The sequence below is a fragment of the Sparus aurata genome, chromosome 8 (assembly GCF_900880675.1).
Source record: "Sparus aurata chromosome 8, fSpaAur1.1, whole genome shotgun sequence".
Classification (NCBI taxonomy): Eukaryota; Metazoa; Chordata; class Actinopteri; order Spariformes; family Sparidae; genus Sparus; species Sparus aurata.
This window is the reverse complement of record NC_044194.1, coordinates 12202131-12225230: the sequence shown is the minus strand read 5'-3', so window position 1 is coordinate 12225230 and position 23100 is coordinate 12202131. Positions and strand designations below refer to the sequence as shown.

At 40.2% G+C, this 23100-nt stretch overlaps 1 protein-coding gene across 2 annotated transcripts in view; it reads right to left on the bottom strand.

The window, feature by feature from the left end:
- Positions 1-23093, bottom strand: part of otud7a (OTU deubiquitinase 7A) — a 46304-nt gene extending 23211 nt beyond the window's left edge. The window contains exons 1-2 of one of the 2 annotated variants that reach the window (XM_030425774.1): positions 22875-23074; positions 3223-3356 (exon numbers count right to left, since the gene is read on the bottom strand). The gene's annotated coding sequence lies outside the window, so the exon portion shown is untranslated. Of the gene's footprint in view, positions 1-3222; positions 3357-22874 lie in introns of both variants that reach the window. The other variant, XM_030425775.1, reaches the window with a different exon arrangement.
- Between the last annotated feature and the right edge of the window lie 7 nt (positions 23094-23100).

Genomic DNA, 23100 nt, shown 5'->3' with positions numbered 1-23100 from the left:
ACTGAGAGAATCTGAGCAGATGTGAACTGCAGGAAACACAGAGTGGTCACCTGGAGCAGTCAGAACCACAGGTCTGGCAGAGATCATGAGATTATGGTGTATGCACATTAAGTTATCAGATCAATGAGGACAGAAACGCATCTCTGAAGAGCCCTGCTTTCTCTTTAACAGTGCTTCTTTCGTAGACATAAACTAAATGTTTGTTTTGTCACACGTTATATTAGAGAATCCATATTAACCCTCGACTAGTTGCTTATTAGCACACATATTAGCAGCATATTGGCTTCTTATTAGTCATAATAAGCATTTATTAATGTGTTATTTTGTATGACCATATTCCACAACTACTTACCCATTAACTTACTTAGGAGGTTAATCAGATTTCCCTCAATAATCTCCTGATTTCTTCATATTGATGGTGAGTTTTCTGATATGAATCATGATGGTTTTTTTTTTTAATGAATATTGGCCTTAAAAGGTGGCAATACCACAACAATAGTCATTCTGTCTTAATAATATTAATAAATATGGCCTATTATTATGAGACAAAACACAAAACTACAAGTGTTAACACCATCCAAATATATTAAGTCTCTCCGACTAAGAATAAGGTCCCTTTCTAAAGTGAGGTCCTCACCTGCCTACTTCACACGTGTTGAAACAAACAAATCTCTCTCCAAACTCCAATATACTCTAGTATCATGACACACACTGCAAATTCACATTTGGTAATGCTGTCACTAACACTGATAAACTGTTGAGTCTGCATCATTGTTTCGAGAGATCTTAATTTCTGCCTGTCTGGACGTAAACACCGAAAATTGAGTTTCTGAATATCTTTGGAATTAGTTTTCCAATAGCTCAAATTTCAGTGATATAAAATGCTGTTTAGATGTACGAAAGGCCAAAACACACAGAAAGAGATACATTTTTAAGTAATATATATATATATATATATATATATATATATATATATATATATATATATATATATATATATATATAGATATATATATAGATATATATATAGATATATATACATATATATATATATTTCGTAGTAAAATATGGTCAGATAGTGTGAGAAGTGTTTCATAATGACTAACAAGGAGCTAATATGTTAATAATATACATCCTTATAAGCAACCAATCAATGGTTAATATGTGTATCCTGATACAAATTGTTACTGTCTGTTTTTAATAAAGGCCAGCGTACTTATTACAAAAGGCTCTAAAGCACGTCTGTGAGGCACGTGTCTCCTCTGAGGACCAAAGAGACGACATATGTGCACATCATCAACGCTCTCTAGGGGTGGACACTTAACTCAGTACAGAATAATAGGCTGCCAATCAGGAAAAGTATCAGAATAATGCTTTGCAAGGCAAAAAAGCCTCGAGTCTAGTGGTGTGGAACGAGACACACATAAAAAAAAAAAAGCTGAATATTATAAGTCATGACCTCATCTTTTCCCTTAAGAACAGCCCTATTCACATTGCTTTCCCTGTGGGAGGTAATTATGACTCAGAAACATGCTAATGCGTGTTTTTCTACTTGACGTAAAGCCGTGTGGGCCAGAGGAACCTGGGACTGTTCGGCTTCCTGTTAATCATAATGACAATTTGCATATTTGTCACACGCACGGTGGATAAGGCTTCGACATAACACGAATGCATTAGAACAGCACAGCAAATGGGGACAAAAATCGTCTTTAAAAGGATAATGTCTACATTTTTGTTTTTTTCAACATATCCCATGAAAAGACGAGAAGTAACGTGTTAATGCTCATACTATAGAGTTTAATTTAAAAAAAACACACTAATTCTGGAAACTATTCTCCTGAAGCAGCTGGCCAATCTATTTTTCCCCCTCATTAAATACATTTACTCATCTAGCATTTTTACTTGACTACAATTCAGAAGGAAAATTTGCACTATGTTTATATATATACACATTTATAATCAGCTGTTACCTGACTAAGATCTTAAATGCAAAAACATCCTGTGTGATCAGCTTTTGACATATGACGGGGTGACAAACTGAACCACCCAACAGTATATAATGCAGTTCAAATCATCTGCAGCTCTACCAATTATGCCTGTGCTTTCCATATTAATGCATAATGTATGAGATACTGTGTTTAGCAGTATGACAATCACAGGGCCTCCAGTTCTGCGTGCTCATAATACTCCATTACTCTAACTTATACAACTTTTAATGGAGTATTTCCTGCTGTGGTACTGCCACATTTACTTCAGTAATACAGTTGTGGAGAAAGTATCCAGATGTTTTCAAAGTATTTAAATATTATCAGCAAAACTTGCTTAAGGTATCCTAACTAAAAGTTCTTTCTGTGAGGTAAATGATCCCTGTCAGTGTTTTACTATTATAGATGATGATTTAGGATTAATACTACAAATGCATTAATGAATATGTTGCATTTTACTCTCGTAGATGTTTGAGGGCTAGCCAATTTCAACTACTTTAAACACTGTTGGCAGTTTAATCTACAGTAATACATCATATTCTATAAGATCCTCATATGGTTTTAGTGTTGCTGCCCTGTCAGGATCGCATATCTCTAAAAAGTCAACTATTCATGCGCTCATGAGGAGGATTTCTAAATGGTGAAATGAGAAATGTATCACAAACGTTTACATTTAGCGCATTTGGAGACGCGTGGTTTTCAATCAACAGGAGCTGGATGAAAGACTAATACAAAAAAGCGAGTTGTAACTCAAGCTGTCAGACAAATGTACTTGAGTAAAAAGTACTATATTTACCAATGAGGTGTAGTGGAAGTAGATGGATACAGTTACATCAAACTAAAGTACCTCATATTCATACTTCAGTAAAGTTATTAGATAAATGTACTTGGTTACATTCCATCACTGTATACTGAGCAGGACAGTGTACGTGTGATTTACTGAAGGAAACTACTGTGCTTGTTTCATCATAACGACAGTGATGCTGTTTCTCAGGAGTTTTAAATTGTTGTTGGACTGGACTACAATGGAGGTCTGTGATTTAGTTATAAATCAATATTTGCCCACACAGGCGATACTTGGTAACAGGATCAATTCCTCGCTTGTATCGGTCTTTTCATGGGATTTGCTGATAATAAGAAACACTCAGAATACCTCCACTAATGTTATTTAGCAGCTGTCAGTGAAAATGTGGGATGATTGCGACTCAACCTTTTTTCTGTTAATACTCTCACGTACTTTCTGTATTTTTGCTGAGGGTTGTTGAGAAGCCATCTGATGACCACGGGACTGTCCGGACCAGAACGCAGCTCTAGTCCATGGCTTCAGAGGCAGCAGAGGAGAGGAGGAAGACACCGGGGATGCAGAGAACCCTGAAGCAAACACAGAAACACACACACACACACACATACACACACACACGGAGATATGAATATTGAAAGTGATCATCCTGAAACAGAAAGTTATGGCCCTGATTATTAGTTCTGATTCACTGACCTCAATTCGCGGGCAGCTGTAAAAAAAAAAACGGCCGACACGCACCTGTGACTGCATCAGTGTTAATGTGCGAGCCCAAAATTACCCCTCAAGCCGTTACTTTCATCACACGTCATTTAGAAAACCACTGTGTCTACTGCCTGTTCATCGAACCAGCTGACAGTATTTAATTACAGATTGAAAATCAAAGACTAATTTTCCTAATTTTGCATCCTTTTATCCCCAAAATGAGTTTTTATGTCATTACACCACTTAATCTCATGCTTGAGTCCTTTTCAAGCAGCAGAGGGATTTAATCTGCATTGTGATGTGTGCAACTACACCTGCCAGCTGCTGTGAGATCCCTATAAAGCAGCTTTCATTTCTTCTGAGGCGCTCCTAAACATTCCCTCGAATTGCAAAGTTTTAGGCAGCAGCAGCACTTAAAAAGGAGCCCCCGCCTTCTGAAGGAACACATTTCAGGTTCACGCCTTCAGATGCAGGTGTGTGTGAGTGTGTGTGTGTGTGTGTGTGTGTGTGTGTGTGTGTGACCCCAGCAGGGTAAAGAAAGTACAGAGCCGGCCTCGTGATCTTTGCTTTTATGCATAACGAAGAGCGCTGATCACATGATGATGCCGCCGGTAAAGGCAGGGGAAGGTTGGTCCGGCGTGACGCAGCAAGCAGGAAGACGATTATTGAAACAGTGAGAGGAGAGTTAGAGAGAGGCCCCGCACGGAGCAACAGTGGAAACTCCGAGCGCACTCCTCCATTGTCCCCGGTGGATCACACCAGCCAACGACTCTCTCCACCCTCTCAGCAAGAAGACTGCGAAGTGCCGAGGAGTTGGCGTCAAAGAACTCCTAAGTGCGACTGAAATATCCTTCAGTGTCATGCATAATTCACATGAACAGTAAAAAAGAAAAAAAAAGGAAAGGTTCATATAGTGCGATGTGTCCTCTATTTATTTGAACAACTTTAACCACAGCATCTTTAACAATCAGAGCAATACCTCGATTGAAATGACAGCAAAGTAAATCTTAACTTAACTAGCGGTTATACAGTGTTTGAACTAAGAAAGTCACAGATTGGTTTCTATTTTGTAGTTTCTGTTGTTGCCCGGATCGTCACCTACAATGGTGGAACAACTTACACCACTTCAACCTGTGCCGCAGTACAAGAACAACTCACTCGAGCAGAAGTTACTTGACTAATATGATTCTTAGGTTGGATTGTTAAAAAATAATTAGGCAGAAATTCTTGAGTAGAAAAAGCTTGTCTGGGTAACAGTCATTGTGAAAGACCGCCGGAGAGGATCATGACCAACATTTCAACATGAGTACGCGCCACTGACCACATTACCTCTTTAGTGATGCCCGTTTCCTTCTCCGAACGAGAAATCTTTTCTTGTGAATGGCAAGAAGTTAAATGTTAAAACGACATCACAGTTCGGCGCATTGCTCACGGACACGTCATCACGAGAAGCCAGGGATCAGACCACCAGCTTTACAATTAATGTCCGAACCCCTCTGCCATCCGAGCTGCAGCGTGCAACTGAGCTGCATGTACTCAAACTCTCCTCCAAGCCACAATAATTTTGCGGTTGGCTTCTCTGCAGGTTCTGTCATCGGTGGAAAGCGACTAACTGCCTTTAACTGAGCTCTTAAGTACTTATAATCTAACTGTGCTACATGTCAGAGGGGAAACTTGCCCTTTCTCTTCACATTATTTATTCATCTACAGTTACTTTCATATTCAGATCTTACATATAGAACATATGATCTGCTTTTGAAAATATGGAGCATTGTTATGGATTAAATTATTAATTATCCAAGAATATGAATATTTTTATCGTGCGTCACAAAAATTTGCTATTTCACAGGTCCAGTGCAGCATTCAGGATCTATTAGGAGAAAAGTAACAGCTTTGTTTTGATTAATCTATAATAATCAAGTGAAACTAAAAGTCATTGTATTTTCGTTACTTTAGAATGAGTCTTTTTTTTATCTGAAGAGGGAACAGGTCAGCTTCCACGCGGTTCGCTATGTCGCAGAGCCATGTTTCTACAGTAATCCAGAACGGACAAACCAAACACCGGCTCTATAGACGGCCTTTCGTTTTAATTTTATTAAATTTCTCCTATTTATTTTCTCATATTTCTAGTGACTGCTATAGGGGGAGCATGTTTCGGGGGGTGTTCAGTTGGAGGCAGTCTTCAACCTCACCACTGGGTGCCGCAAAATCCTGCACTCTGAGGGCTCAACAGAAACGACTGACCAGTTGCCTGGGCAAGTCAAATGCCACATCAGGCTGGTAAATCTGGCGAGTCGTTTGCCTGATACTAAGTGTGCTGTACAAAGATGGCAGTCAGCAGAGCAGAGAGAGCGTGCTCACTCACTCGTCTCCGGTAAGAACGGGGGAGAGAAAAAATGTTTGCTGCTTTGCATCTATGACAAACTGTGCCCTGGTTCATTTAAACTCTTTTAGTTAAATTTAGATCAAACATGACAGTCAACTTCAGTCTCTTGGTATTTGATAACTGCTAATAAATTAAGTACAAATACAGCAAGTAAGAACTGATTTCAGGCAAGTGGATTTCTGATCCAAATGAAAAAAATAAGCCTAAAACCCTGACAGAGGTCCGATAATTACATATCATTGCCAGTACCTCTGTAAAATGTATGTTTCTAACGCAAGACAAGTATTTTTATAATGCTTAATTGTTACTATAACTTGTGAAAATGGTCTTCTTCCATCAGTGAATGTTATTTAGAGAGCAAACACTGTATTTCATATTCAGGTGAACGTAGAATAAGCGATTTTAGAGATCATCAGAAAGCATTTGATAATGCCACTGACTTCTAATATTGAAAGTACGCACGCAGAATGTTTCCACACCTGGTGATTAGTCAGAGTGTGTGTGCTGGTGGTATATTTAGGTCACAGATGAACAGCGTTCTCTGCAGGCGATATCTTTGATCTTTGCGGTCTTGATACAAACGTGTGGCCTTGTATACAGCTACCGCCTCATTTTTCACTCGCATGCTCTTGCTCTTTCAAATCTTCCGGACATATTAGCGACAGAGAGGAGCCCAGTTGTTTCCTTACCGTACTCACGCACAACCGCACTGTTTATTTCCTATGGTCCACTGACCCGTGAGCACTCTGCCAGCAGTATTTACAAGGGCCCGTTTGTAGAAAAAAAAAAACAGAGACACGGGACTTGTTTCTTAATCAATGGAGGAAAGTCTACTGAACTCTCCTTCAGCATCACAGTGCACTCAACAGAGACAGCAGCCATAGAACCTCGCATTTACAATTATAGCTGTCAGCATCAGACACGCTTTAAATGAAACACCTACTAAGCACGCTCAAATACATTTTTTTTCACAGCCATCATTTGGATGCAAGCAAAACATTGCACAGAACTGACTATTATAAATGAGCCACCCGGGGAGCTGTCGGATCTACACCAGCCAAGAGCCGTACCTTGCTGACATTTGGTAATTCAAGGACCAAAAGACAAGCGCTTCTCGTTCTCAGGTGACATTTGAAAAGTAGTGTGTGTATTTGACATCTTCTACCGCCGTGTCGATTCAATCATTATCGACCGTCAATCACACCTAAAAGCATTCTTTACACCAAGAGACAATGAACGTACCTGTGTGAGTTCTTCGGTCGAGGTGCGTCGAAGGTGTTAAAAATCTAATCTAATGTTTTCAGAAAAAAAAAGAAAAAAAAAGAATACGGGATCTCTTGTCAGTGAGTGCCTCTTACCAACACAGCTGTTTTCTAACCCTGCTTTTAAAAAAAAAAAATTAAATGCAAAAACCACCCTGCAGCATTCATCTTGACTCTGTAGAACGGCTCCCCCACCCACTACTTCCTTTTTATGTTTAACACTATTTGAAGCGTCACTACTTTTAAAATCAACAGTAAAAACCAGTAGGCTGATTAGCACATGTGAAACGATTGAACAATGAAAAACTTGCAGCCCTTTTTCTCTGTGAATACTTTAGATTTCAATACAGTCACAGGAAAAATGACACACGAGTGGTTCAGCCCCCCCGCCCCCCCCCCATCGACAGAAGCTTTATTTCTTTCCCGTAAAATAAAAAGGTCCATCTTTCCGTGATGTACGTGCACATACCTAGCCATTTCAGAGTAATAGGATGAGTTATAGCTATAGAGATGGAGATAATTGTCTCCATAGTGAGTGGGGATCGCCCACATGCGAGGCAGATACACAGCAGGTGGGAGGTGAACATACTGTACAAACACTTATACTCCACTCTTTGCACTGCATCTCCTCCGTAACTGGAAAAATGGTCGTGGCTGTGAATCCTATACAGGCGCACAGAGGTTAACAGCAGCGTATACATTTGCAGTTAAGCTCTTAAATAAGCTTTTAAGAGGCAGCTGCTATTTTGACATGGGATTTTTATGTTTTTTTTTCACTAATGTGAGTTTGTGTAGATGTCTGAGTACACTTGTGTAGACTGTGTGCTACAGCATAAAAATACTGAAGCTGTGAGGGAACTTCTTCTTCTTTTTTTAAACTTTACACGCTGTTATCGTTTTATGATTTGTTTCCACTTTCCATAAATCTGCCTCGTCTGCTTCTACTTTCGGCTTACGACTTCCTCCGTTATACAGAATGCTTTTCCGCGACTCCCAAAGAGTCGCTTCCAAAATAGAGCATACAGGCACACATGACATGCTGTGACACATGCACACAGAAAACGCCATTTAATACCCTGTTCTGGTCATCTGAGTTGACCATCAATGGATAAATTGGCACGTCTGGTATTTGTTTCGTATGATGGAATGGTATGAAAGGTTAGCAAAGAATCCCCATTAAATGCCTTATAAATGTAAGTAATCCGTAATTAAAAGGCTTTCCTAACACCGTAGCTGTGGAAATAACTTTGAATCACGTCACACTGTCTGGAAACAATTACACTGGACAAAATGAAAGGCCCAGTAATCTTAAAATATTTCATGAATAATACTGCAGCTCGTTGGTGTTGGTGTAAGTGTCAGGGTGTTGATTTTCAATTTCATTCATAGTGATGAATGGAAACAATTGTGCCCTTTGGAAGTCTTTCTACTGATCACTGTCAACAGTTAAATCCTTTATAAACCTTTTATTAAGCAATCATGATTGTTTATAAATTTGTCCTCCATACAATGTCTGTAGATGAACTACACAGCGTTTACTAACCATTTATAAACACCAGTTGCAACTTAACACTAAACAACAACTGAATAAATAGCTGACAAAAAAAAATCTTTTAACAGAGAAGTAACTATAAAATAAACAACACATTAACCATTTATTAATGATGGTTATACCCCTAAATATAAAAAGGTGAAATGGCTCACTTACAAAATCAGAGAATGTATTAACGCTTATTTAAATTACGAAAACCTAACATGCGTACTCAAGATTCAAGATTCAAAGTGTTTATTTTCATAGCACAGTAAGGAAACATGTTCCTCTGTACAATGAAGTTCTTCCTGTGCTGTCCACAGAATGCCGAAATATACAAGGTAATATTACAATAAACAAAGTATACAATCATAGAGGACAAAAGTCTGGTTCACTGTGGTTATTGACCAACAACCAATCAGGAAAATGTTAAAAAACAAACATTAGCACATAAAGTAAACTCTGTCACGAGGAAGGTGTCTTATCATGAGTGGAGAGGAGGCTTAGCAGCTGAATATATTATTGTTATATATATTAATTAAGAATATATTATTTGAACTGAACCAATTAGCTGAGTCATAGATTAGCTGACTGAAAGAAAATTGACCAAATGTGGTAAGTGCATTAAGGCTGACGCCACTCACTTGCTGTTTTCAGTATTTTGAAAGTGAGATTTTTCAGTTTTCTCTTTTTTTCTCCTATATAACTGGATATTGAATATATCTTAGGTGTGAGACTGTTGTGTCAACAAAACACACAATATGAAGACATCAGCTACAGCACGATGAGCTAGCATCAAGCATGTTCCCACTAAAAATATATATTTTTGTCATTTTTATTTGTTTTAATCGCTGTGGAATATAATCAGAAATTCTCCTAGGTCTAAATGTCTCTGACAGATCGCTCTGTATGATCTGATTTGAGAAATGTATTATTCTTGACTACATTAAACAGTTAAATATCTCGTAGCTCTGCAAATTACTTAATGTATAATTCATTAAGAACACTCATGGATGTGTAGTTTTTGCTACATATGAGATTATATATATATATATATATATATATATATATATATATATATATATATATATATATATATAGATATATATATATATAGATATATATATATATATATATATATATATATATATATATATATATATATATATATATATATATATATATATATATATATACACACAGACACACACACACACAAAAACAACAATTATGAATGAGACAGTTAATCTGATGGGACTGATTCAAATACATCCAGAGCTTCCAGACAAGTGGCACTAATCCACAGAGTCAAAATGACCTTTGAAACCTGAAACCTGAATCTGATTTACAAAACAGTAGCAAGAGACTGGTCTAGCAAGCCTGGGACATAAGATGTGGGTTTGTTGGTTAAACACAAATTGAGTCAATTAAGCCTCAAAGTGTCTGATCCCTCCTCTGATGGACAGAATGTTTTTGATTCTCCGGGGGCAGGAGGAGAATGAAATTTTACAATCTGGCCTGGACGTACAGCGCCGCTGGGCCAATGTGGCTTCATCACCAACGTGTGAGCTGAGCTGCAGTTAGCCGGGCCAAAGCACCGACAGGCTCAAACTGCTGTGCTCAACGCTGCTAGATATAACCGCCCCGTGATCCCTGTCTTCGGAGCGCATATGTGTGTGCAAAAAGAAAAAAAAACACTAACCATTGCATGTTCGCTCCTCAGTGTGCCCTCAGTGTGTTTACCAATCTCAAAGCCAACAGAGCAAGTGCTTCCACAAAGGGCTGCCAAAACACAGAAGACAGCTAATAAAAGATGGCATTCATTCTCATCCAGTTCTCATCACTCACATGCCTGTGCACAGTGAAATGTCAAGCTTCAGTTATGGTCCGGAAATGTTTTACTGAAACAATGGCTATTTTAATATACTACGAGATGGAAAACAGTAAAGCCAGACGACAGTTTCAAAATAATGTGCAAGCTGTTATTGATGTAATTCAATGAATAAAGGTAGCAACGGAAAACAGTGTTACGTTAGACTTGGCGTAATTGTATATTGGGGAAACAAATGAGCACATTTCCAGCGAAACAGATCATTTCCACCTTGCATCGGCAATCAACACAATCCATTAGCCTGCTTCATAACACAGCACTCTTAAGTGGCATAGAAAATTCATGTAATGGGATATTATAATGTCTTGCCAAACTACATACTAAGCACTTCCACTATTTCAAAGTCCTTGCTTGAGAGCAGCAGATTCAATCAGGGAATGTCAATGCAGAGTGGAAGCAGCACTTGCTATTCAGCCTTCATATCAGTCAGTCAGCCTCAATGTCTGTCCCTCCTTCTCCTCCTCCTCCTCCTCCTCCCGCAGCCACAATGGCAAGCTTGTACTTGAGGTGATTGTGTGTGTGCCTCACCAGTGCTCAGCGTCTAGCGGCAGCGAACGTGTGCGTGTGCGTACATCCAGGCGGCCTATGGAATGTATGACGTGTTTCAATCAGCGCCTCGGACACCGTATTCGAGTGAGTGCTCTTCACCCCGGGCACCAGCTCATCAAGTTAAGCCATTTTGATTTCTGAGAGCTCCATCAATGTCTGTCTTTCTCTCCGTCCACCACCTGGGAGAGTGTGCCGAGGCCCTCCTCATCAATCCATTATGCTCTGTTCGCTAGTGGGACTCCCCCTGCCTTCAGGACCCGCAGGCGGCATTTATCAGCCGTGACCTCAGAGCACCCCGACACCCTGAGAAAGCAACAGCTCAGCCCCAATTTACAGATGCAAGAGGATGGAGAGCAGCACAGGGAAAGCCAAGAAGGTGGAAGGACTGATGCATGTCAGTCAAACACTAACCACTCCTTGACAGGAAGCAGACAGAGAGCGTAACACTCCCAAGTCGTGACCTTTGGAAAGCCTGTAATCAAACCATACACACTGGCATATATACCTCCACTTTCTCTTTTTTAATCCTTCTCTTAACTTGAAAAAAATAAAAAAATACCCAGACTTCTGTGCAATAGCCCCTCACATGCTGTGAGAAAGATGCTGCTAGAAGCAATAATGTCACTTTGCATCTCATTGCTGCGCTGCACACTGCCAGCACAGCATATGCATGGAGCGGGAGTTGTTGTCAATTTGCACTAAATGCATCATCGCATTAATATTTGAGGAAAATGTCAATTAATGCTGCAGTGGACAGCAGGAGCACCACACTGTGAGTATACCTGAGGGACATCAGCGTTCCTAGAAAACCTTTCAGCCTTTGTTAGAAAGTTAAGAAGCTCAGGCCATAAATTTGGCATCAAAGTCAGGGCCGCAATTTTGCCATGTGATCATTTTGGTGATGGTGATTTTTAATGATTCATCATGATTAATAGGAATGACAATTTTGCATCACAATTTTCATTTTCAATGCACAAAACTACTAAAATCATGATGATGTGACATTTGTTGGAGTCTGTACCAAACAAACATGTTATTACAGACAACAAAACGCCAAATGGTCGACTACTGTTCGAGACAAAACTGGCTGTTATTCAAGCACACCAAAAGCATTGTTCAGTATTTTCCCCATGAGCAATAAATACATTTAAAAAAGCAACTGATAGTTCTTCCGTCTGACCTTAAAGTCGAGACAAATGTTCAGGTCCAACGGACCTGCAGCTCAGCTGTGTGTGCAGTGTGCACCCAAACAAAGAGCTGGCTGCTGAGGGGCACGGAACAAGATCATAACCCCTTAAAATGTCAGTCCCTGCAGCCTTCCAAACACAGCGGCCAATACCTCTTTTTCCCAGGCTAGGCCCTTTTCGACAGAGCGCCACGAGCAGACAGCTGTGACTACGGAACAAAGCTTTACCGAAGCAGAAGGTTCCTGACTTTCTGTTGATTAGAAGAACACGACGAAGAAAGAAAAAAACAAAAAACAAATAAAAAACAGCTGTGGATATAAATTATACACTTAGCAGCTATTGTGAGGTATATTAATGACACAGTGGAAGGGGGGTTTCGAGCACGGAAGCTAGGACGTCATATACGCACGGATGAGATGTACAGAACTGCTTACGATCTGAATAATTATTTTCTGATCCAACGTGAGACAAACTAGCTGAAGCCAGCTGGTGTTTGTGCTGAGGGAGGGTGTCCTCTCAAGTGTTGAGCACACACAATCTTTTGCTTGCTTCCTCCGTCCCCACCAGCTCAAAGAACTATAATGTGACTCTCCAAGGGATCCGAGAATACGATATAAGACTAATAGGCTTTATCTGTAAAGATTTTTCACCTACAGGTCAGTGATAATTGAGGGCAGGCTGTCACTGTATATATTTTGTACATCTGAGCCCAGTTTAACAATAGGTTATAATGCACAATCTGAAAGTGCTGTGTTGGTGTCGTTTCTGGAACATCATAATTAATGTTGTTGCTGGACCATTATTGCAACTGACCAATCACATCTTTGTAATGTCATTGTCTTTGCGACTCCATTAGTTTGAGTGGGGGGGTTTTCCCAGAAAATGTTTTAACTGAGTAGATGTTGTTTCCTTAATTCTAGATTTACTGTATTCACCTTCTAACGGGTGGGTGGACCCTTGTGTCTCGATATACTTTCATAATTTCATCCTGAGGAAGCGTTTGAGGCCAAATATCAGAGCGGTAATGACTGAACCGTCCATCACCTGCTTGTTACTGCTTCAGTTAATTTCCTTGATCTGTGTGGTTATGATCACTTTTTTAGCTGAATTGGTTTGGTTGTTTTTTTGTTTCCATGGTATAATCTCCACATCATTGTAAATGAGGGTCACCCTCAACAGTCTCTCAGAGAATCTTAAATAAACGCGAAATCATTTCTATTAATGTTTTCAAGATCGATGAGTTAAGTGTAGGGGGCAACTGTAATGCCCCTTTGCCTTTTCTACATACATCTTCCATCTAAACTAGTCATCTAAAAAAGGTGAGTTGGATTTCACGTCCATGTTTTGAACCCAAACTTTGTTTTCCTTTAAAACTAAGCAAATATTGTAGTTTTCTAAATCTGACGAAACAGCGACAGACAACTGAAAAGAAATAGGAAATAATGAGAAAAGTTACTGTAAAAATAAAAATTAACAATATAATAACATGTTCCTATTGGGACGCAAACCTGGGTAACAGTCCTGTACTCAACCCATTCAGCCACAACAACTTATGATGCTCCAGGAACAACACCAACGCAATTTGGAAAGCTAATGACATCACACCAGTGTGATTGGGCAGTTGCAATAATGGTCCAGCAACAACATTAATTATGATGTTCTAGGAACAACACCAACACTGGGGTATCACAAAGATGAGGTGAATCCACACTTTCTGTTTCAGACAAGAAACACAAAGCACAGACAGCGAAGATACATAGCTGTACAGTTCTTTATGTTCTCTTGTCAACCTGATTATCTCATTCTGGTACCATGAAAGAGAAGGAAAAAAAAAAAAAAAGCATTAACTGTGAAGCTGTGCTCAATGTCATAAGGGCCAGATCACTTCAGTATCAGTAGTGGCTTCTTTAAACAAGCATCAGAGATGTAATAAAATATCAAGGATATATTTGTATTCATCTGAAACTCTGGTTCAAATCATAGGCCAGCTACGATGTCCTACAGTGAGCCGCAAAACTAAGAATTTCATTTTCTCTAAAGAAAATCCAATAAGAAAGGAAACGATAGAACAGATTGTTTTGACACTTGTTATATCTTAGCCTCCACATATACACAATACCTGTATCTTACAATGTGGTACTACTATTGGATGCGTGGGTGTGCGCACAGTTGTGCATGCACGCTCAAGTAGGCGGAAAGGGCAATATCACATAACCTCATTCTTAATATAGAATCTGAAGGAAAATAGATTAAAACCCATAAACCCGGAGGTTCCTGAATAAAAACATAAAAGTTTTCTGGCTGTAACACCAGAATGCAACACTTTTGTGCTCTTTGTTATGAATCAAAACAAATACTAAATGGGTGCAGCTCTTCCTTCAGTAGGCAGTCACAGTGTCCTTTGGCCCATTTAGGTCAACATACTGAAGCGAGGGAGGGGGGGGAGTTAAGGCAATTTGTAGGTGGGTGCAGTCACTTAAAGGCAAATTAATAATTATAGCTATGAGATATGGTTATAGCCTCCCCTCGCCCCCATCTCCCCGGCACAGTACACCAGGATCATTTTCAGTTTTGGAGTTCTAGTATTGAAACCAATTACATTTCAATGTGTGCATACATCAAATGAAACCCCGCATAGAGACAAAGATGTATGCACAAAGGTTTGGCCTGTGTACACACATCAAACGAGTACATGTGAATGTGGACATCTTTCCTGCTACATGAGTGTTCAGCAACCTGAAGAACACCACAGAGTCTAAATGTAACTATAGGCAGTGTATTGTCATCAGAGGTAAAGTACCACATATTTTAGAACTGCTAGCAAATAAAAATATTCTCAAACAGACAGACCGGAATCGAAAACAATGCTCTTAGCATTGTGCTTCAATATCAACATCAGACTGAGCAAAATGCGCAGCTGGGTCTTATTGAAGGAAGCTACATGCATTACCCTGAATTCAACCACAGGACCCCATGTGCATCCGGCACTTTACTACTGTGAGTTGGGCTCAATGACACCCAGACTTTGCCGGTCAACAAAACATGATCAGAGCACAATTCAACAATTAATGGAAGCTGCAAAAGTTTGGATGAATATGATGCATGTGTCATAGGGTTAGGGTTTAAAGATATGTCATGAGACACAATATATATTTCAATATAGCTCCTCAAAAGTGCTTCCTGATTGTTGGGACTGAACATCAACGTCAAATTTCACAATATTCTTCACTTCATTCAGGGATGACTTTCGGTACTTAAACAAATGTAAACACTGTGAGATTTATGATAAATAATCATCAGTAATGATGACAAAGTGACTAAGTCGGTAAAATCAACTATTAGAACAACTACAACAGTCTCATAAATGACATCACTTTACTGTAATGTAGCCTTAAAAAACAGCAAAAGACAACACTCATGTCATATCATGTTATGATGATCTACAACATCTAAGACACATACTGTATAGTCGCATATTACAATAACATTATAATATTGATGAGTTGCCCAGCTACAATTATGTATTAATTTACTCCCATTGCTCAGGACCAGAAACACTAGACATCAGTCATGTTGTATGGCCTTGAAAAAGACCTTATGGTGGAAACACGTTGGCTTTTTTAATGATGGGACTTTTAATGATTTAGCCACTATAATAAAAGTTTTTAAATATTTTTTCTTGTTTGAAGTGCCTGGATTGCCTTTGATTTTTTTAGGGACTCTTTTTTTCCATTTTCCAAGAGCACCCGACACAATTTTTATCTACATTATATTACCTTAGAGTCATTTTAGACATCGGTTATTGTTGTACTAGGTTGATCCACTGTCCCACCAAGATCTTTGATATAAACTTTTTTTTGTTGGTTGGCTTCTTGGATGCAAAATAAATAAATAAATAAAATAAATAAACAAATCTTAGACTTCGTTACTTTGTCTGATGCCTGTTCTCTAAACTGGCCTCACACGCACCCACGGAGAGGGCATTCAGTGGGTGTGGGTGCATTGCGGAGGAAAGATGTGTCATACTCGGACCAGTATCAGTAACTGACATTTATTATTATGTTGTAGTGGAAGATGATGCAAAAAAAATTATGCTTCCCTTTTGTATATCAAAGGATTTTCACTGGGAAATGTGCTATAGAACCAGCAGAGATGATTACTTGAAGTGATTTACTGATCTGGAACAGCCTACAGTACAGTCTGATACATTCTTGAAAGGATTTCTCACTGACATGGTGGTCATTAAAATGGTAGCACCGTCACCCATGATTTCCGTTCTGACTGATTTAACATCCATGTGTGGTTCAGTACCGAAGGTCACAGAACTCTGGGACATTCTGTGAGCAGCAGCGGACACAGCCACTGTCAAAAACTACTATACTGACATTTATGTTATTCTAATCTAGTCTGTATTTACCCTCTGTAATTACATCTGTATTAGAGCTGCACAAGTAATATAAATATTATTACTGTGATGCACAAAGATCACTCCCCATTATCCTATATCGTATTCTGGGACCTGTAGTACTAAACCATACTTCCTTGCAACAAAGGGTGTTGCAAAATTACTTAAACTGAAATCTTAAAAATGTAATATATAACATTTCTGGATTGCAATGAATCAAAAACTAATATACCGTATCCCAAAATATTTCCAACAATGTTCAAACCCAGAGAATTTCATTCAAGGTAACGGTGTGTTTTATTTGGTCAACTGTCGCTACAGCTTCTGGGAGAGAGTCCGAGAGTGAGGAGGGAAGCCAGCGAACTTGACTAAACATAACGCGAATGAGACTTTATTCTCGTCTGTGAACAATTCTTCCCCAAGTCACATTGGTGGATTTTCATCAGCAGCGGTGGCTGTTTAACAATGAAGATAACTCCCATGATCCCACGCTACATTCGTCTTTTGTTTTGGTTTGACTGAGAGGTCCCTGAGCTGCAGAAATTACATTCTGTTTAAATTAAGGCACTAAAACGTTTATTATAGAGCTGTCAATCTGAGCATGGCATACCTTTACATTCTATTTTACGCAATGATATATATTTGATATATTTCAAATATATCAGATATATTCTTATAACAATTAACTGGGTATTCGGGGTGGGGGTGGGGGTGGGGGGGGTGGGGGGGGCAATGAATCTGTTGATGGAAATAAGAAGGAGAGGCATAAAAAAAAAAGCAGTGGGAGGAAAGTAGCTGCAGGGTGAACAATTGGAGCAGATCTTCACCACACATGAATGTACAGTATATGTGCAACTAAACGGCTGTTAACAGATGCTGGCGTCAAAGTAATTTTCCCCGCAAGCCTTCATGAGATAAATATAGTGTAAGAAAATATAGGCTACCGTACTTCTTGACCCTCTTGAGTCATCTTAGATCTCTTCTTCTTTATCTCGCCAGAAAGGAGACAACATAGATGGGAAACATATTTCTAATGCTGAGAATGAGTGAATTAACTCCCTTCTGCTTAACATTTGATGAGATGTGCTGTCATATATTTTGGAGGAAAGATGGTAGAAAGGGCAGTGACAGTGACGGACCGCAGAGCATTTGTTTTCTCTACTTAGGAAATTGAATGACGTAGGGAGCAGGTTGAACAACAGCGCTGCTGCTCTTCTTGTTCTCAGGGTTATGTCTAACCTGCATTTACCGTTTAATATCTCCTTCAGCGGAAATAAATCATGAGACAAAATGGAGATACACTGAGTTTCCAACAATTGCAGCTAGAGTTTTGAAGAGAAAAAGAGGACTGACCTCTTTTTCTGAATGAATGAAAATGACCTACGCTGTGGGCCCGCATGAATCTAAATTGAGTCACCAAGGGTATCCTGTGCAACAGTGTTCTGTTTGATTTAGAAACTGCTCCCTTGCTGATTCGACGCAGGGCAGGGGATGGCTGTGCCCGTCGGGCCTTGTGGGGAGAATGTTACAACGCCAGACCTCTCCAGCAGCCAGCCTGCTCCCAGACTCAGCACCAGACGGGTGAAGCAACGCAAATGCAATTAGGTAGAGGAAGTGCAGACACACACATGTACACACAGGCGTTCAAAAGCTATAGGTGTCACGAAGTATATCTTCTTGGCAAAACCTGACATCCAACTCGTGTTGCTGCCTGTGTCACGTTAGGATAAAGACTGAGAAAAAGCTCTGTCTGTCAAACACAAATACTGTGGTGTCTTTGTGTCTGAGGTTGTCACTTTCAGCCTTGATCATATCAGCTCCTCTTTTGTGAGGAAGGTTTAGTCTCTGTAAAAAAAGACTGGGACGTCAGGCTTTACATGTCATCTAAACGTTCCACAGAAACATCATCTGTTGCAAAACGTGAGGGTTAATTGGAACCTCAGTGGTCACTGTTTTTATTACACAATGAGGTGCCGATCACTGGAAGAAGACTAGAAAGCAGAAAAAGGTGCCACACATTCTTCTTTTTGATCCGATGACGTTTCGGCCCTCAGGCCTTCTTCAAGATCAACAACTATACTGAGACACAGGCACTGATACGTAATACAGGCCCAGTAACACATGAGACAGTGATCAGACAACCAACCTCAACTAATGAAGAAGCCTTGATTGACTAAAAACGCTGAAATAGATGGAGATGGGACACAGCCAATCAAATTACTTCAAATGTAGACAATACCAGATGTAAAAATCCACTTCTTTTGGTTAAATACCTACCAAGGTATTGAATAAACTGATGCTAAAATGATACGTATTAAGGAGAATGGTAAACATTAACACTACATTAGTATCGTAAATAGCTTTATCTAAATATCCAATAATACAGGCACATTCCTGAAAGCATTTCACATAAAGATTTCTAATAGATGAACAGAAAAGGTTAAGGTTGGCATAACATATCAGTGCCTGCGTCTCCGTATGGTCGTTGCTCTAAAAGACGCATCAGATAAGCGACAAAATGTACATGGAACCAGAGTGTGCAACATCTTATTATAATTTCCTACTTTTACATGCTGTATGGCACAGCAATGTACATCCAATTCAGGGTTTGTGTCTTCTGCCCGGTATATCAGAATATTAACACAAACTCTGCTATTATATCACAATCACAAAAGTGAAAGTTGCAGATAGACAGTGAGAGTTCATGTAGCTCTGTGATGTAGCAGAGCTTTATCCCATCAAAGACGCATAATATATGGTTAAATGTACTTTAAATGTAAATGTACTAAACAGCATTTAGTTTATTGACTTCTGTGTTAAAAGAAAGGTCTATATTTTGTCGGGATGCCTGACATGTATCAGATCGATAAATCGTCAGCCTGATATCGTGAAATTCATATTATCGGCTACTTATCGGTTCTAGCTGATAAATAGAACCAATAATATGAAGCCAAATTGCTGTCATTCACTTGACGAGGAGTATTTGTAAACTAAGATACAGTATGTAGCTGTTTGCAACTTTAAAGTTGGTCAATAAACACAGAGAAGAAGAAGAAGAAGAAGAAGAAGAAGAAAAGAAGAAGAAGAGTGGCCCGTCGTGCTCACGATGTCAACCTGCTGCACCTGGGCAGATCTGAACAGTGTAGACTAGAGAGCCAGACATGTCGTCGCCAGTGTGGACGTGTGATACGGTTTCAGAGGAAGAGGAAATGATTGCAATAATTTTTTTGTGTTTCACAAGTATCCCACGAGAGGAGGGGAAATGTCAAAGAGTTATAACAAAAAATAAAATCTTATTAGAGCAATGGAGTATAAAATCATCCATCTTTGCAAACCATATATTAGCCTTTCTACCCTCAGGTGTGCATAAGCTACAGGTTATAAATTAAAACACAAAACAATGAAATCATTGATTATCTTATCGGTATTGGACATGAGCAGCCAGTAATAATGCATCCCTAACATTTTGCCTACAGCATCTGGATTCAACAACTTGACCATAAGACAATAATGCACTAGATTTTGCTCTGAGAGGCTCATTCCTACTTCTAGAAATCAAACGGCAGCCATTACGATCCAATTCTGAAACTGGCGCAGACCTTAAAATGTGCCTTCAGGACAGACTTCATCTAATAGCCGTCAGATGCCAGTTTAAGGGAAACAGTCTATAGTCTCCCAAGTCTGAAATAAAACAAACGTGTCCATTAGGATGGCGTTAAGGGTGAAACGGGACTATGTGGGAGTGTTTACTTGACTGACAGGTGTCTCACTCCATCACTGTCAGCCACAGTGGTTGCCACTTCCATGTCTCACTTCAGCCCCGTCGAGGTTTGCTCATTCTTACTGTGGCTTTCATTTAGATTTTTCTAGCCCCTGTAACTTAGAAAGATATCAAACCTACAGGTCTGTGTGTCCCTTCAGACCGTGGGGATGTAGGATCCTTAATGTACCTTTAGCCATTCAGACATCAAAAACAGACACATGTAAAACACACGCTCTGACCTTGCAACCCTGACAAGTCTAGCCTTACTATTAAAAAAAGAGTACATAAAACAAGGTTAAATTGTTTTTGCAGACCTATTACAACACGTCCGTGGTTTGAAGCCTTTACCACAACATGAAAGGCGATACCGGTGTGAGGATTTACTACAGCTTTACGGCACAAGGATCATTTGACTGCGATGTTGCCACAAATTCACTTGGAGACATTTCCCCCCAAAGTATCTATCCAAAATCAAGGCCAGTGTACAGATTCACACAGGACCACAGTGCAGTGACTGTGGGAGGGTGACCAGTGCCCCCTCCACCCTCCCTTATTTTGATGTGAGAGAGGAGCCCCTCTGCCCGCCTCAGTGGCCTCTAGCTGACCTCCCACTGGCTGCAGACAGAGCACTTAACATTGCTTCCCCACCTGTAGAGATGTCTGAAGAACAGGGCCCACTTCAAAGTCGTGCAGTGATTGGGCCGTGATTACCATGGGCACTTGACTCATTTTCGTCTCCTCTGAAGGACTAAACTTTGGGGGAATCAAGCATGAACACATGGGATTCTTTTGAAAAGAAATGGGAGATATAAGCCCTCCCCTGTGCAGGTGCTTTTCAAGGCCCACAAGAAGATTTATAATGATTCATGTTCCTTTAGATTTCCGTCCAATGGTACCAGTAAAACAACAACAACAAAAAAAACATTGCTGCTGGATCCTCTGGTGCAAAACATGTATACAGGCAAAATACTATTTTAATAACGCAACTGGTGTTTTTTTTCTTTTGTTTTATTGCAATGCTAGCTGCTGAGGGCAGCTTCTGCTTGCTTCTTGAAGTAGGTAGTGGGCAACTGGCACAGATGTTTGCAAAGGAATGTCATTTTGTATCAGTCGAGAAGCGGTTTGATAAAGCGGCACTGCCACAGTGACATGAAAGCCCAACTGGGTTCAACAACAACCGTCATCTCAGCTCTGCTTTTCTGTAGCTAAATGCCAGTGACAGGAACAGAATTCACTGTGGTAACTGATCAGGTGCCAAGCGCCCTCTCCCCAGTGCCCTGCTGCACTGAAGCCCTCTGTGGAGCTGGCATGGCCTGGCTTGGCCTGGCAGCCACGGGCCCTGCTTTGTATCTCTGCCCCGTCTACTCAAGCTGTCTCCAAATCACACTCAACCACTGTCAATCGCACTGACTCGCAAGTAAGCATTAAGACAGGGGTGACAGGGGGCTGAACAAGTCATACAGGTGAGACAGCAGGCAAGTTGATGTGATGTAAATCACCATCTTCCAAATGACCAGGAGGAGATCATGGCAGAGTTCAATTTATCTAGCTCAGCTCAAGTATAATCTGATATTAATGATAGATTAAAGGTTTTATTATGTAGGTCTTTGTCAGGGGGATGCGGGTATGGTTTTTAAAAAAATCCCACAGCAGTGAATTAGTGGCCTCACCATCTCTACAGGCAGGCGTAGTTGGTGGATATTGTGAACCAGGCCAACAATAAAAGAAACGTATATATGGGCACCAGGATGAACCAGGCAGTGGGATTTGCAGTTATTCGCCGAAGCTTCCTCTATTTCAAGATGAACAGAAAAGCCGAAAGTGAAGCTGCTGCTGTGATTTACTACACGAAACAAATAGTTGTTATGTATTTCATGACCATCTCTGCCATCTGGCCCAAAACACACTGTGATGATTAATATTCCATGTCTGTAAAAAAAAAAAAAGAAGCATAGCCTCAATGAGCTAAGAGGCTATTTGTTTTGGACCATCACAAAATCAGCTCAGCTGTCTCAGATTTACATCACATTGCTTACTGTATGCTCCACATCACAAAGGTCTGTGACTAAGCATACAGATTTAAAAGCACATCCATGTTTACAGCATTTAACTCTGAGACGTCTCGTCCCCAGACCGTCGATGTAGATTCTGTGGCCTCGATGCGTTTGCCTTCGACCTGAAATAATCATAACAATAATAATAAAAAAAAGGGTGTTCGCACAGAGCCTGAAGTTGAATGCATCGAGGCACGTACTCGCATGAAGGCAGGTGCACCTGTCTGCAGTGGTAGCCTATTGTGTTCACTATCAAACGAGCCACGGATCGGCCTGTCGCGGTGTGTGTGTTTATGTGTGAGTGTGTGTGAGAGTGGGAGAGAGAGAGGGGAAAATACAAACATGTCTGTCTCTTACCGTTGTGTTTTCAGTCATTGCTCCCCATCCTCAGGTTTTCAGTCCAGACCTCTGACGAACCGTTAATTCCTCTCGGGCTGTCTCACTCTCTCCCCCTCTCTCTCTCGCTCATCCCCATGTCATATTTCTCCGCTGCAGCAGAACAAAGCCACGCCTCCTCCGACAGCCGCGTGACGTCAGCCGGTGAAAGAGGCTCTGGCTCACGCCCTCGGAGGGATACACGTCC